The 12,244-nt window shown below is 35.8% G+C and overlaps 1 long non-coding RNA gene across 1 annotated transcript in view; it reads left to right on the forward strand.

Annotated features, from left to right (window-relative positions):
* LOC309493343 overlaps window positions 1–5,578 on the forward strand; it is a 224,280-nt gene extending 218,702 nt beyond the window's left edge. The window contains exon 3 of the long non-coding RNA XR_014203846.1: window positions 5,535–5,578. This is a non-coding gene — a long non-coding RNA (uncharacterized lncRNA). The remainder of the gene's footprint in view (window positions 1–5,534) is intronic.
* Window positions 5,579–12,244: the final 6,666 nt, after the last annotated feature.

Raw genomic sequence — 12,244 nt, forward strand, 5'->3', positions numbered from 1 at the left:
ACAGTTACATATACTGGTCCACGCCAATTTGGGTCACAACTTTTTATTTTTCTCTCGGGATCATTCCTGATGCATCCCTGGCAAACAACCCTATTTTTGTTAGTATCCCTAACTGCCTGATTCACTAAATTCGGGGATCCCCTATCTGAGATGGAAGAGATGGAGTAGGTTTGCGGCGCCCTGGACCTTCAATCCAGGGACGTACTCTGCTGGGGTGTTGCCACCAACAATGCCCATCGGGGCCCCCCCAGAGCACGCTTCGCTTGCGCTGTCTGCTCTTGTTAAATTTAAACCTTAAACAATGCTATCAGCGACTTCTTATACTTTTAACTTAGTATAATTAATCTTCACTCTCCTCATCGGAGTGAAGCTCTTCACTCGCCTCGTCAGAGTGAAGCTCTTCCGTCCCCCTTCACAATCTCCTCCATTCAGACAGCACTATCCTAATAATAAAATCTTTCTACCTTGTTTGCTGATTTGCCAAGGGTGTCACCAAGAATAATTGCCCGCATCCTCCACCATACTGTTAGGGGTTAACAGTTTAGGACCCATGGACCAGATGTTTGAAAGAAGACCCGGAGTCAGAATTATTAAAAAATAGAAGAAAAGTTTTACTGAAAATAGTTTGCAGTTTCATCAGCAGAAGTTCAGCTTCAAGACTCACACAGGAGTTCATAGGCCGCCCCGCTTACAGTTACAAAGATCACAGCAGTTATACCATTTCCAAGGTCTAAGCTACGTCATTGCTTACAGGTTGAATAATTCTCATTGGCTAAGAAATAGATAAACATAGTAATTTTCCACACATATACAGATAGACTGAAGCATATATCCATAGATTATGCAGCTGACACTCAGACCCTGAAGTCAGGCACGTCGTGACCTTCCAGGTCGCAGATTTGGGTTGCTGGGTGCCATCATGTCTCGAACAACAACTCAGTCAATCTCCAACAATGCCAGTGGTTCCTTAACCTGTAAGCAAGAAGACTAACACACACACCGACACACAGCTTTTCCAAGGTTGGATTTGGCCAGGCTCTAACTATAAACAGGAGTCTCGTCTCAAAACATCAAGATAACAATGACCCCTTTATGTTTTAACACGTTGAAGACCTTTCTCAAACACAAAACATGTCCCTATTTCATTTCTGGAAGCCGGGCCAAATAAGCAAGCTACATTCAGATATCAAATACTGACATTAAAGAATACATGAAAAGAACATTTCAGTAATAACACTGGTAACTTCTATAACAAAGTAAAATCTCCAGAGAAGTCATTCAATTCATTTGATATTTAGAAGGGAAAATATTGACTAATACCTTGATTATAATCACTCATTACATATACATTGAAGCAGCAGTGGATTCCAATCCACCCCCTTCAGTTCCGATCTATGTTCCGATCTCCATACAATGTTGCATGCTTTTTTTACTATGTTATGTTACATATGCCCACCAATTTTTGTGAAGTTCTGAGTTTTCGCTTAGGATTTATAGGCTTTTGAGTCTATTTTGCCAAGCCCATTTTCCAAATTATTCTGTTATAGCCAATCAACTGCAAAATGTATTGATCAATAATTGTTGATCTAGAGAGTCCAGAGAATTTTGATGCACTGGTTTGGTTCCAATCGGGCAAAAACCTAGGACTAGTTCGCAAAAGTAGGTTTTTAACATATTCGTGAATATTTACCCCCCTGGGGTCGGCGGTACCAGCTCGCTTTTATTCTTATGAGTGCAAACGAGACTCTAAATACTCTGTTGATTTCGATCTTAAATTTAAGTGTTGTACATCAATCAATCCTGTTAAGATTAAATTTTTTTTTTTGTGTATACTCACAATAAAAACAAAGTGTTGTGCTTTTCGTCAAATAAAGAAAAATAAACATGACACGAGTTCTGCCCACTCTCTGTCAGTGAAGTCTATTCTGAAACGCGTCCGACAATGAACTGTAACTCAGCGAATACTTCTCACACAGACACGTGAGATATGTCTTTATGAAGCTTGAAATCTCTTCTTTTGAATGAAGTAATTTATATAAAAAACAAATATTCTCAGCTTATGTAATCCGTTTGAAAGGAGAGGTACCGTTTTTTCGCTCTCCCTTCATTATATTTAATGAGCTGAGGCCGCCACGCCCCCGGCGCTATTCACATGGTAAATAGTTTAGGTGATCTATGCATCGCACACGCCCCCCGATCAATGCCATAAAAACACAGTCTCTTCATCAGATTAACTGATAGTTCATCGCGCTCCGAGGATGGCACGCTTCTCCGGTAAAGACGCCCTTCAGATGATTCTGGACAGCGAGGAAGAATTCACATTTTCCTCAGAGGAAGATTGCAACTCGGACGACGAACGGCTGCATTTTCAAGAGCGAATTGATCCCACCGAGGACACAAGTTCGGAGTAAGTTGTTTACTGTTATATAATTCTTTTTCTGATAATATAGAACTCATATATGAATTTTCAGACTATATTTTGCTTAGTTTTGGCTAGCTTTTGACATCTTACAGGAAAGATTGCCTTACAATATCCCTAACATTCGTGTACATGCTCAAGTGTATACTTGTTCAATGTGATAGGCTATTACTCTCTAAACATATTTGTATATTAAATATATTTCACTCAGTTTTGATTAGCTTATAACACTGATTATCATGCTAAAATACTGCCTTATTTTTAATGTAGCTTATTTGCGAATATCTGCTTAAGTGTAATGTGATTTAGTCTAAATATATTTCAGCCTCCGGTAAAATATCTGATAGCCTAGGCCTACTGTCTAAATACTAGAAATTATATATATAAATGTATGGTTTTGGTTAGACTATGACACTGCTTATCATGCTTCAATACTGCCTTATGTACAGATGTTTGTGAATACAGGTGTAAATGTTTGAAATGTAGTGATGTGTCGTTCGCGAACGATCCGTTCATTGCGTGCGTCACTAAATGCGTGCGGTCTATTCATGGGTTTCATCAGGTCCCTTTCCACAGGTGTATTAATCAAGCACAATGCAGTCTGCATTCATAATCTAGGTGCTTGATTTTATACACCTGTGGAAAGGGACCTGATGAAACCCATGAATATGGCCCATAAACAGATACTCGCGTTGATATTTATCTGTCCTATGGACCATCAACAGATATATACATACATTGTGCGTCCATAACAATTAATTGCCCATCAGTTTACTTTGGATAATGTATGCTAACAGTTTTTTTTTTTTTTTGTTGTTGTTGTTTTTTAGGAATGTGGCTGCATCTAGCTCTCCTTCTCCAGCACCCCGCAGAGGGGCACGCAGGTGTCGTTCAGTTCTCAGTGCGATGGAGAATCATCCCGAGTAAGTCCACAGACGTAATATTTACAGATTTAATTGTGTTAAATAGAGGAATTACAATAAAACAGATTGAAAAACAAAACCTTTGAATCTCCTCTCATTCTTTGTTCAGGCTTTGTAAAATGCTTTGCTATACTGAGATGAGTAAAAATTGACTGAAATATGTTGACATAAAATGTCTTTGTATAAGCAACGTATTAAACTGCAAATTAACATTTATATGCCCTAATATTTCATAAAAACAACGTTACAGTCAGGCGAAATATGAAAGACAACATCTTGTTGACTAGATTTGGGTACAGTTTTTTCTGTAGAATATACTGCCACATCAAATAAGCTTTTGTTTAGCAATTTCTGCTCATATGTTCTATATATATATATATATATATATATATATATATATATATATATATATATATATATATATATATATATATACACACTATTTTTGTCAAAAATTAAGTCATCAACTAAGATGTTAGCTGTTCCAATGTTGGCTATATTCAAACTAATGAATACATATGATAAAATGTAGGCCTATAATCATTTTTTTACAAAGAAAGAGTACACTTGAAATATTGTTGAAATTGTAATTATTGTTGTAATTGTAACCTTTTTAATAAAATAGCAAAACATATTTACAAGATAGATGTAAGCAAAATCTTAAATGGTCAATATAAGTCTTCTTCTAAATATATCTTTTGTCCTTGCATTCATTCTTGTGGCTCAGTCAGTGTCACACCTGAATGAATGGCTCATTATGCAAGTCATTACGCATAATGGGTGGGACATTGTATTCTCAGGTGTAAACCACTCCTTCACGCCCCCCTCGCATATTGGCTTTCCAAGCAAAACCTGTCTTACACAATTTAAATCAATGTATTGTTTTATGTGAACGATAAAGCAATGCTATTTTCACATAATTTTGAAGCCAGAACTCGAAGCGACAACATCCATTAGCCAAAAGTCTTGTGGACACATATTTAGTATGAGTTTTGTGGTCTTATTTCAGCAACTTTCATTTTTATTTTTTTTCAATAACCACGCATAAACATTATTCTCTTAAAAATACAAATGTCTACATACATGTTGCTCACATATTATGGTAGCCCTGTTTGTGCTATATAGAGTGAATTTACACCTTTGCCATTAACATGTTTATAAATAACTGAAAAAAGCACAAATGTCAGGGCATGTCAACACATCCCAAGGGCCCCAAAAACACCTCAGACCCCAGAGGGTCAATGAATGGTTTGATTAACAGCAGTGGTTCTGAGGCAAAGTTGTTCACTATGAGGAGATCAATCAAATGATATGCATATTGTGTGGATGTGTGTGACACCATGTTGATTACCGAGCCGTAAAACTTGTTAGCGCCAACTAGTGGCCGATTTATTTCAAAATTCTTTCAGAATTCTAGGGCCATGCGTTGAACATGCCCATCGAGTTTCGTTTCGATCGGCCTCCATTAACCTTGTCTAATAGGTGCTCAAACTTCATTGGCCGATGGCGGCATTGTTTTTTGAGATACGCCAATGTCCTCATAGACATACATGGCACCTTGGACCAAGACACTGCATACCAATTTTCAAGTCAATCGGACTAACTGTCAGGTGGTCATAGCCCTTTTTATGTTTTGTTTTTTCATGTTATATCGCCACCTAGTGCTCAATTGTTGTGATTTTTTTTTTTTTTTTTTACTGTGACCTAAGATGGAACTCATACATATGTGTAACGAGTTTGGTGAAGATATCTCATTTACTTCTCGAGTTATAGCCATTTTAGTAAAATAGGCTCCTCCCACAACATTGATTTTAACATTTCTGCACTGGTTTGGTTCCGATCGGGCGAAAAACCTAGTACTTGTTAGCAAAAGTAGGTTTTTGACAAAATTCTAAATGGTGGAAAATGTATCATAGCGGAAATTAAATTGGATATACATTTTGTTCGCCATGAGGTCTGGATTCTTGTGATATAAGACACTTAAGTCTACAACTAAATGAAATAATGGATAGGAAATCAAATCAAATTCCTTTTATTGATACAGGTGACTCATTTTTAACTTTTTAAATCATATGAAATTGGAAATTATTTTAATGATTTTTTCATAAAGTTGATAAATTAAAGGACAAGTTCGGTATTTTACACTTAAAGCCCTGTTTACAGATTTTTTCTGATGAAATAGAACGGTTAAGATTAAAATTTGGACACATGCTGCTGTCCCGAGAATTTTAGGTTTCTTTCTGCCAAATTCATAAATGTAAATGTAAATAATAGTCGACCAATACGTTTGTATTGAAACTGACAGTTTGTGAGCAAATTCAATTATTCTTTAAGGAGAATAATTTGCTCTCTAATTTTCAGCATTGATATTGAAAAAGCATAGATTGATGACAATAACTTACGAGCAGTATTGTTAGATTTTAGTTCAGCTTTTGATGTACTGGATTATAAATTATTGCTGGATAAACTGAAATGTTACAAATGTACTTCTCATACTGTAACTGTCTAATGGGACAATGTGTATTTTATATTGGAAGTTATTCAGATGTGAAAGAGTTGCAATGTGGTGTGCCTCAAGGAAGTTGTTTAAAGGTCCCATTCCATGGATTATTTTTATTATTTTATCATGTTTCCAGGGGTGCCCTTATAATGTTAGTATGTTTTTTAGATCAAAAATTGTTATAATTTAGAAATAAAAGGCATATTTCCTAGCCTGATTTCATTCCCTGGTTTGAACACTCTGTTTGAAGGGGCGTGTCTGCTGAGAGACTTCAGCGTAAACGCCCTCTGCTGTGATTGGCTGAAATGCTTGCATATGAAATATCTGGCATTACATGTGAAACTATCTGGAAAACTTTTACTATTACAGCTATTATATGTTTTTACTATTACAGCTATCGGGATTAACGAATCGTGAGAAGTTTTTTAAGTATTTAGATCTATTTCAATCACATAAAAAATTGCAGTGACGAGCATTGAGCAGATGACAGCCTGTTGATCGCGTGAAAAAAGATCTTATCATTGCAACGCAGTTTCAGCGCTCACTAATGATTTCACCAATGCAAACATGAGGTATATAAATACAGTAAGAGCTTCGTTGTGCAGTGTAACAGCGTCATTGATTTCATAACGAGTTTTGGCAAGTGTCCATATTAAACTCGCGCTGTGTTATTGACAGCTTGGACGATTGGAAAGGGGTTGTTCTTTGATCGCTTTCTGTATATTAATCACAGTTTAAGTAAGATTATTTTCATCCTACTAAGAGAAACGATGTGAAGTTGATCGCTACTTCCATATTAAATCACTACTTGTACTTACCGCTTGCTGGAATATAGTTGAAATTTCCCCCTTCGTCAATATGAAACGCTGAGAGAAGCCTGCTTGATATTATCCCAGGTTAGAAAAACAGTCCGTGGTGAAAAGGACAGAGCAAACTAACAACTTCGAATTAAACTTTTGCGGTATCCGATTATAGGTAAACATCAACCGTCTGTTGACATTTCGCCATCAATACGCCTGTGTTCCTGTGGGCGGAGGTTAGTCTAAACACGGTTCTGGTGATGTCATTAATGCAGGAAGTAGAGGGGTGTAGTCCAATCGAGCCGTTTTATGTAGTCAACTTGTGTTAAATAAAATATCTCGCTTGGCATTGAACTTTGAGCTTTATAATTTTACAGATATTATTTATACTCTAACAACAACATTACACACTAACTAAAGTTTGAAACATGGGATCACGAAGAACGGGACCTTTAAGACCAATGACCTTCCTATTGTTTTAAAGTGTGTGGACAGTCATGTATGCAGATGATAAAACATCTGCATCTGATAAACATCTTCCACTGATAAAACCTGCAACATCAATTAAGCAGTTGTCTACTGCTTTGGATGAGGAAATTTTACCTTTTAAAAACAAACTTTTTAACACAACACTGCATAGCATGTAGCGCGCAACGTGACTTGACATGCTACACCCAGTTATAATATTCGGTAGGGCCTAATTAAATCAGAAGCAAGGAATGTCTACTGGAGGGAGGAAATGGTGCAACAGGTGAGCAAATAGTTGACACAATTTTGTTCTGATTCAAAGAGAAAATTATATTGATAAATTAAAAGGTTCTCAGTGACATATTATGAACAATAGATAGTTAGTAAATCAAAACAGACATCACCGACTCGTTTCTTTTAGGATGAATGATTCAACAGCCTAAAAGCTTTGATTCAATTAGGTGAAGTTCCACAGTTTTCATACAATCTGTGAAGAAAAAAAACTCAAAACCAATACTGTGTCGGTTTCTTTCACCTTGACCCAAATAACTTACAATAATAAAACAAAATAATACATTCTATTAGGGCTGTTACGATAACCGCAATATTGTAGTACCGCGCTACTGACAAGCCAACCGCAGAGGAATGCAAGTAACCGCAGCAACCGCGATATTCGTGTGTTTTCTTTTTCCATAAGGCTATACCGTTCTTGTTTTGAACTTCGTATGTATTGAATGTTAAATAAGTTAATAATGATAACAAGACTGTTTATCATGGTGATTTGTAACAGACAGTTCTTGAAACAGACAGTGAATGAGGGAGATCGACTGAGCGCGTGCGATTACCTGCGTCTGTCTTCGAGGTCAAGTCAAAATGTTGCCGTGTCCAAGGAAAGCAAAATATCGTATAGCCCTTTTAACATTTAAGGGTATTTACCATAAATGGCGTCAGCGCTGGTCAGCATTCACAGCGTGAGGAAGCCGCAGGAAAATAAATCAGCGAGTCACGCATTGAATCAATGCCATTGGTCTCTATGATGTGAAGCATCAGCTTCAGCGTTACCCATGTGACGCATTGCTGGTCAGCTGAGCCTTGAAAAGTCTCAGTTTAAAGTAAAAAGAAAAGTGGAGTTTAAAGTAAAAACAATTAACACCTTGTTTCATTACATCTATCTTGAATCAGCGTTTTTGAACGTGTTTGTACGTGTACGATTTAATGACTCACTCAAAGACAATCCGTTGCTGCAACAAACGTAACTGCGCACTGAATGACAGCCTTTCAATGCGCAGAGACGTTGTTTAGTTTCCGTTACGGTAACACTTTATTTTGATAGTCCGTTTGTTGAGACTATAGTAGTTATTAGTAGCCATTCAGTAGCTTGTCAACAGTGCATCAGTTGACATTCAACAACACTGTTTCAACTGACAAGTAACATACATTCAACTGACTGCCTATAGACTATAAGGTACAATTCAAGTGTTAATCTACAGATTTTACGAAAAAGTGCCTGTTGACTGTCAATGTTATTTTGCAACAGGTTATTAACCAATTGGCGACTAACTTTTAATTGTCAACTAACTTTCTGTAGATTGAGTACCAACAACTCAAGATCAATCTGTCAGTTAAATGTCAACAGTCATGTCAGCATATGAAGTATATGATACTGTATATCCTACTCAAGGGGTCTCATATGCATCAAATTAATAATTATTTTAGCTGATTTAAAAATGTTTTAACCATTTGTAGATAATCTGTTGATAGTCAACTAAAGATTACATGTAGTTGCTTATTTGTTGCTTGTCAACAAAGAAATTGTTTATGATCAGTAGACTATTAATAGACATTCTCAACTAAGCGTTAGTACATATATTTTAGGACTATCTAATTAAAGTGAAAAAGAGTTTATATCAGTATAAAGTCTATAACCTATCAACAGAATAATATATTGTTTATGATCAGTTGACTATTAATAGACATTATCCACTAAGTGTTAGTAGATATCTTTTAGGACTATCTAATTAAAGTGAAAGACAGTTGATATCAGTAGAAAGTCTATAACCTATCAACAGATTGCATACCTGACCTGACTGAAGTAGAACAAACACTATGGCCATCACATCAGAGAGAAAAAAATCACTTTTATTAAATAAAAAATAATACAACCCATTATTTACTAGGATATCACAATCACATCTGAACCATCTGATTATGTGAAAAAATATATATTGGGCATTCCAAATGAGAAAACTCTCAATAGTCTACATCATTTCAAATGCCCGAGGCCAAGATCAAAAGTTATAAACAACAAATAACAATAATTATTAATTAATACATTTAGCCTTTCATGACAGTAAGTTTTACAGAAAATCGCATTTATTAAATGCAGTTTAACGTTATAACAGTTACTCATTTAAGAAATAATCTCTGTTCCTGCTGCAAACTCGCTTCGGAGGATTAACAGACAAGACTATAGTTTAAACCCTTAACAATACCTTCTTTAATCGTTTAACCATTTTGTAACATTTAGTTTATATATTTTGAGTCACTAACATTAATCCTACTCCTGCCCCTAAACCTACCCATAACCATTTCTTAAAACTATGCAGGCTAAAATTATGAAGAAAAACAACAGATGTGTAATCATAATAATTTATTGCGAAAATGTAAATCGGTACCAAAAGTCGCTCAAATGACGATGTGTTGCAGTCCTCTCTGGCATTATATAATAGTTTTGTATAAGGGACAGAGCAGAATTTAAGTTATTAATCCATGAAAATGTTAACCCAGCTTCCCTCTGCGTGAAGACGGCGCGCTTCTGCATTTCAATGTTGTTTCAACTGAAACACGGCATGCTGCAATCTGTGACGAAGCAGGCGAGAGCCAATGAGCGTTTGATATCACTGCCGTAAAACATGTCGTAACGCTTCTTGAGGGCGCAATTTTTGAATTTAAATTCATCACGAGCGCGGGATTTGACATTTACGGTCGCTGCTGAGAATGGAGATGGAGATCGCTGGATGTGGATGAAGGGCTGAATTTGGATCTGTTTCTTGCTTGCGTATGGATTATAAAGATTTGGATTACATCTAACGTTACGTTAGCTAATAAAAAATATGTATTTTGTTCATTTATATTGTGTTTTGGTGTATTATGGTTCTATAGGAGAAAACGCCTTTTGTGTCTCACCGTAAATTCCACAAATCAAAGTCCTTTGAGTCCGAAAAACAAAATAATATTGTAATTATCCTACCAGTTGATGGTTTCAAATTACGGTTCAAAAGGGAAACGGGTCCATTGGCACTGGTCAGCTAGCCATTTGTGCACATTTAATTGCATCCACTAGGCAGACGATTCACCTCCAAAGGATTATTTATGGCACAAAAATACAGTTGCCGATCACGTTCACATAGGGAAAACACAGAGAACAAGAAAACCCAGCCTTGGAAAACACAAGGCAAACGTACAATAATTAATTTCTGATTCAACATAACAAATCATATACATGCACAGCTCAAATGACACATTAATCCAACTTTTCGACAGTTATTTAACACATCGACACTCATAAATCCCTAGTTGTCTCAACTCATGATACAATGAGCATTGTTACACGTGGTAGCTTTAGCCCACGGCTAACTCGTTCAGCTTGTGCTGTGAGTGCGGACTACTCAACTCAGCTCATATCAAATCATTTCTGAAATTGACACATCTTTCATATGATAATGTATGATATAAAAAAAAAAAAAAATGTCACTCACCAAAACAAGATTGCATCACATATTCAATTAAAGAAGATTATTCAATACAGATTATCACTCTGGGATCCACTAAATCTTTACTCTGATTCCCACATCACCTTTCTCTCTTTCTGACGACAACGCTCCAGGCTGACGCATCCAAAGTTTCCAAGTGCACACAATCACAGATTGATTATGATTATCATTTAGTGCAAGGAGTTTCTGGAGAAATGCTCCATTGTGATGTCTCATCTGATCTGTTCTCTCATCTGTTCATGCTGACAGCGGTGGCGCCGGCGCGACCTGTGGATGCCCATATGGAAAAGGTTTGCTAAAAACTCCCGTGATTCTTATATGTTCCAACAGAATATTGTAAGGGACATATATGCTGCAAAAACCACATATATAAATTGTATAATATTAGTATATTTTTAATCATATTATGTCATATATGTCCTACATACAACTGAAGCATAGAGATTCCATATAGATTTTCATGATGTAAAAACATAGGAAAATAATGCTAATTTAATATGAATGTCCAGCATGGACGTGTATAAAACACAGTGCAGTTTACCAATCAGTATAAGGCTTTACTTCACTCATGCTTGTTCTTATCTTGTCCTAAGTCGAGGCCTATGCCTGTAGTCAATCATGGTTACTGTATACTGTATAATCAGCCTTAGATGAAACACAACATTTAAACTACACACACAAGCACACATTTATTAGAGTGTGTTCTACAAGATACAGTTGCATATTTCACATATAAATAGTTTTCATTTTAAATCCTGCATCACCTGTTTTCATTTTCATTTGTGACAATTTCTCTAAACTTTATCACAGTACTACTATGGTATACAACATGCAGTTCTATTCTTAACCTACAAACATAAAACTTTCCTAAATGTCGAAGTGATTCTTATGGGTAAAATAAAAAATAAATTCTAAAAAGTCTAAAAAAAATAATTCAGTGGCTTAGTAAATATCACAGAAATAATTAACTTTATTCACTTAATAAAATCTCTGAATATCATTTACTTGATAGTTTGAGTTGAACATACCGAAATAATTGACTAAAACTCCAACAATTAATTTTGTCTGAAATTTACAGTTAATAAAAAGAAGTTTTTCACTAAAATAATTTAGTATTTGACTAACCAATTATTTATTTAAAATACACTGAGCTAATATATTTGTGAAATTTCCATCACCATATTTGAGAATGGATAATTAAACTTATCTGTTTCAAGAACCACAAATATTACTTAAATAAAATCAATATTATTAATATTTAACACGCATAAGAAATTGATTAAGTTTACTCAATTAAAACAATTCACCCCTCCCCCACCCTCTGACGTGACAACGACAGCTCAACGGTTGAGTGAGCGCGC

Source organism: Leuciscus leuciscus (assembly GCF_965113295.1).
Source record: "Leuciscus leuciscus genome assembly, chromosome: 2".
Classification (NCBI taxonomy): domain Eukaryota; kingdom Metazoa; phylum Chordata; class Actinopteri; order Cypriniformes; family Leuciscidae; genus Leuciscus; species Leuciscus leuciscus.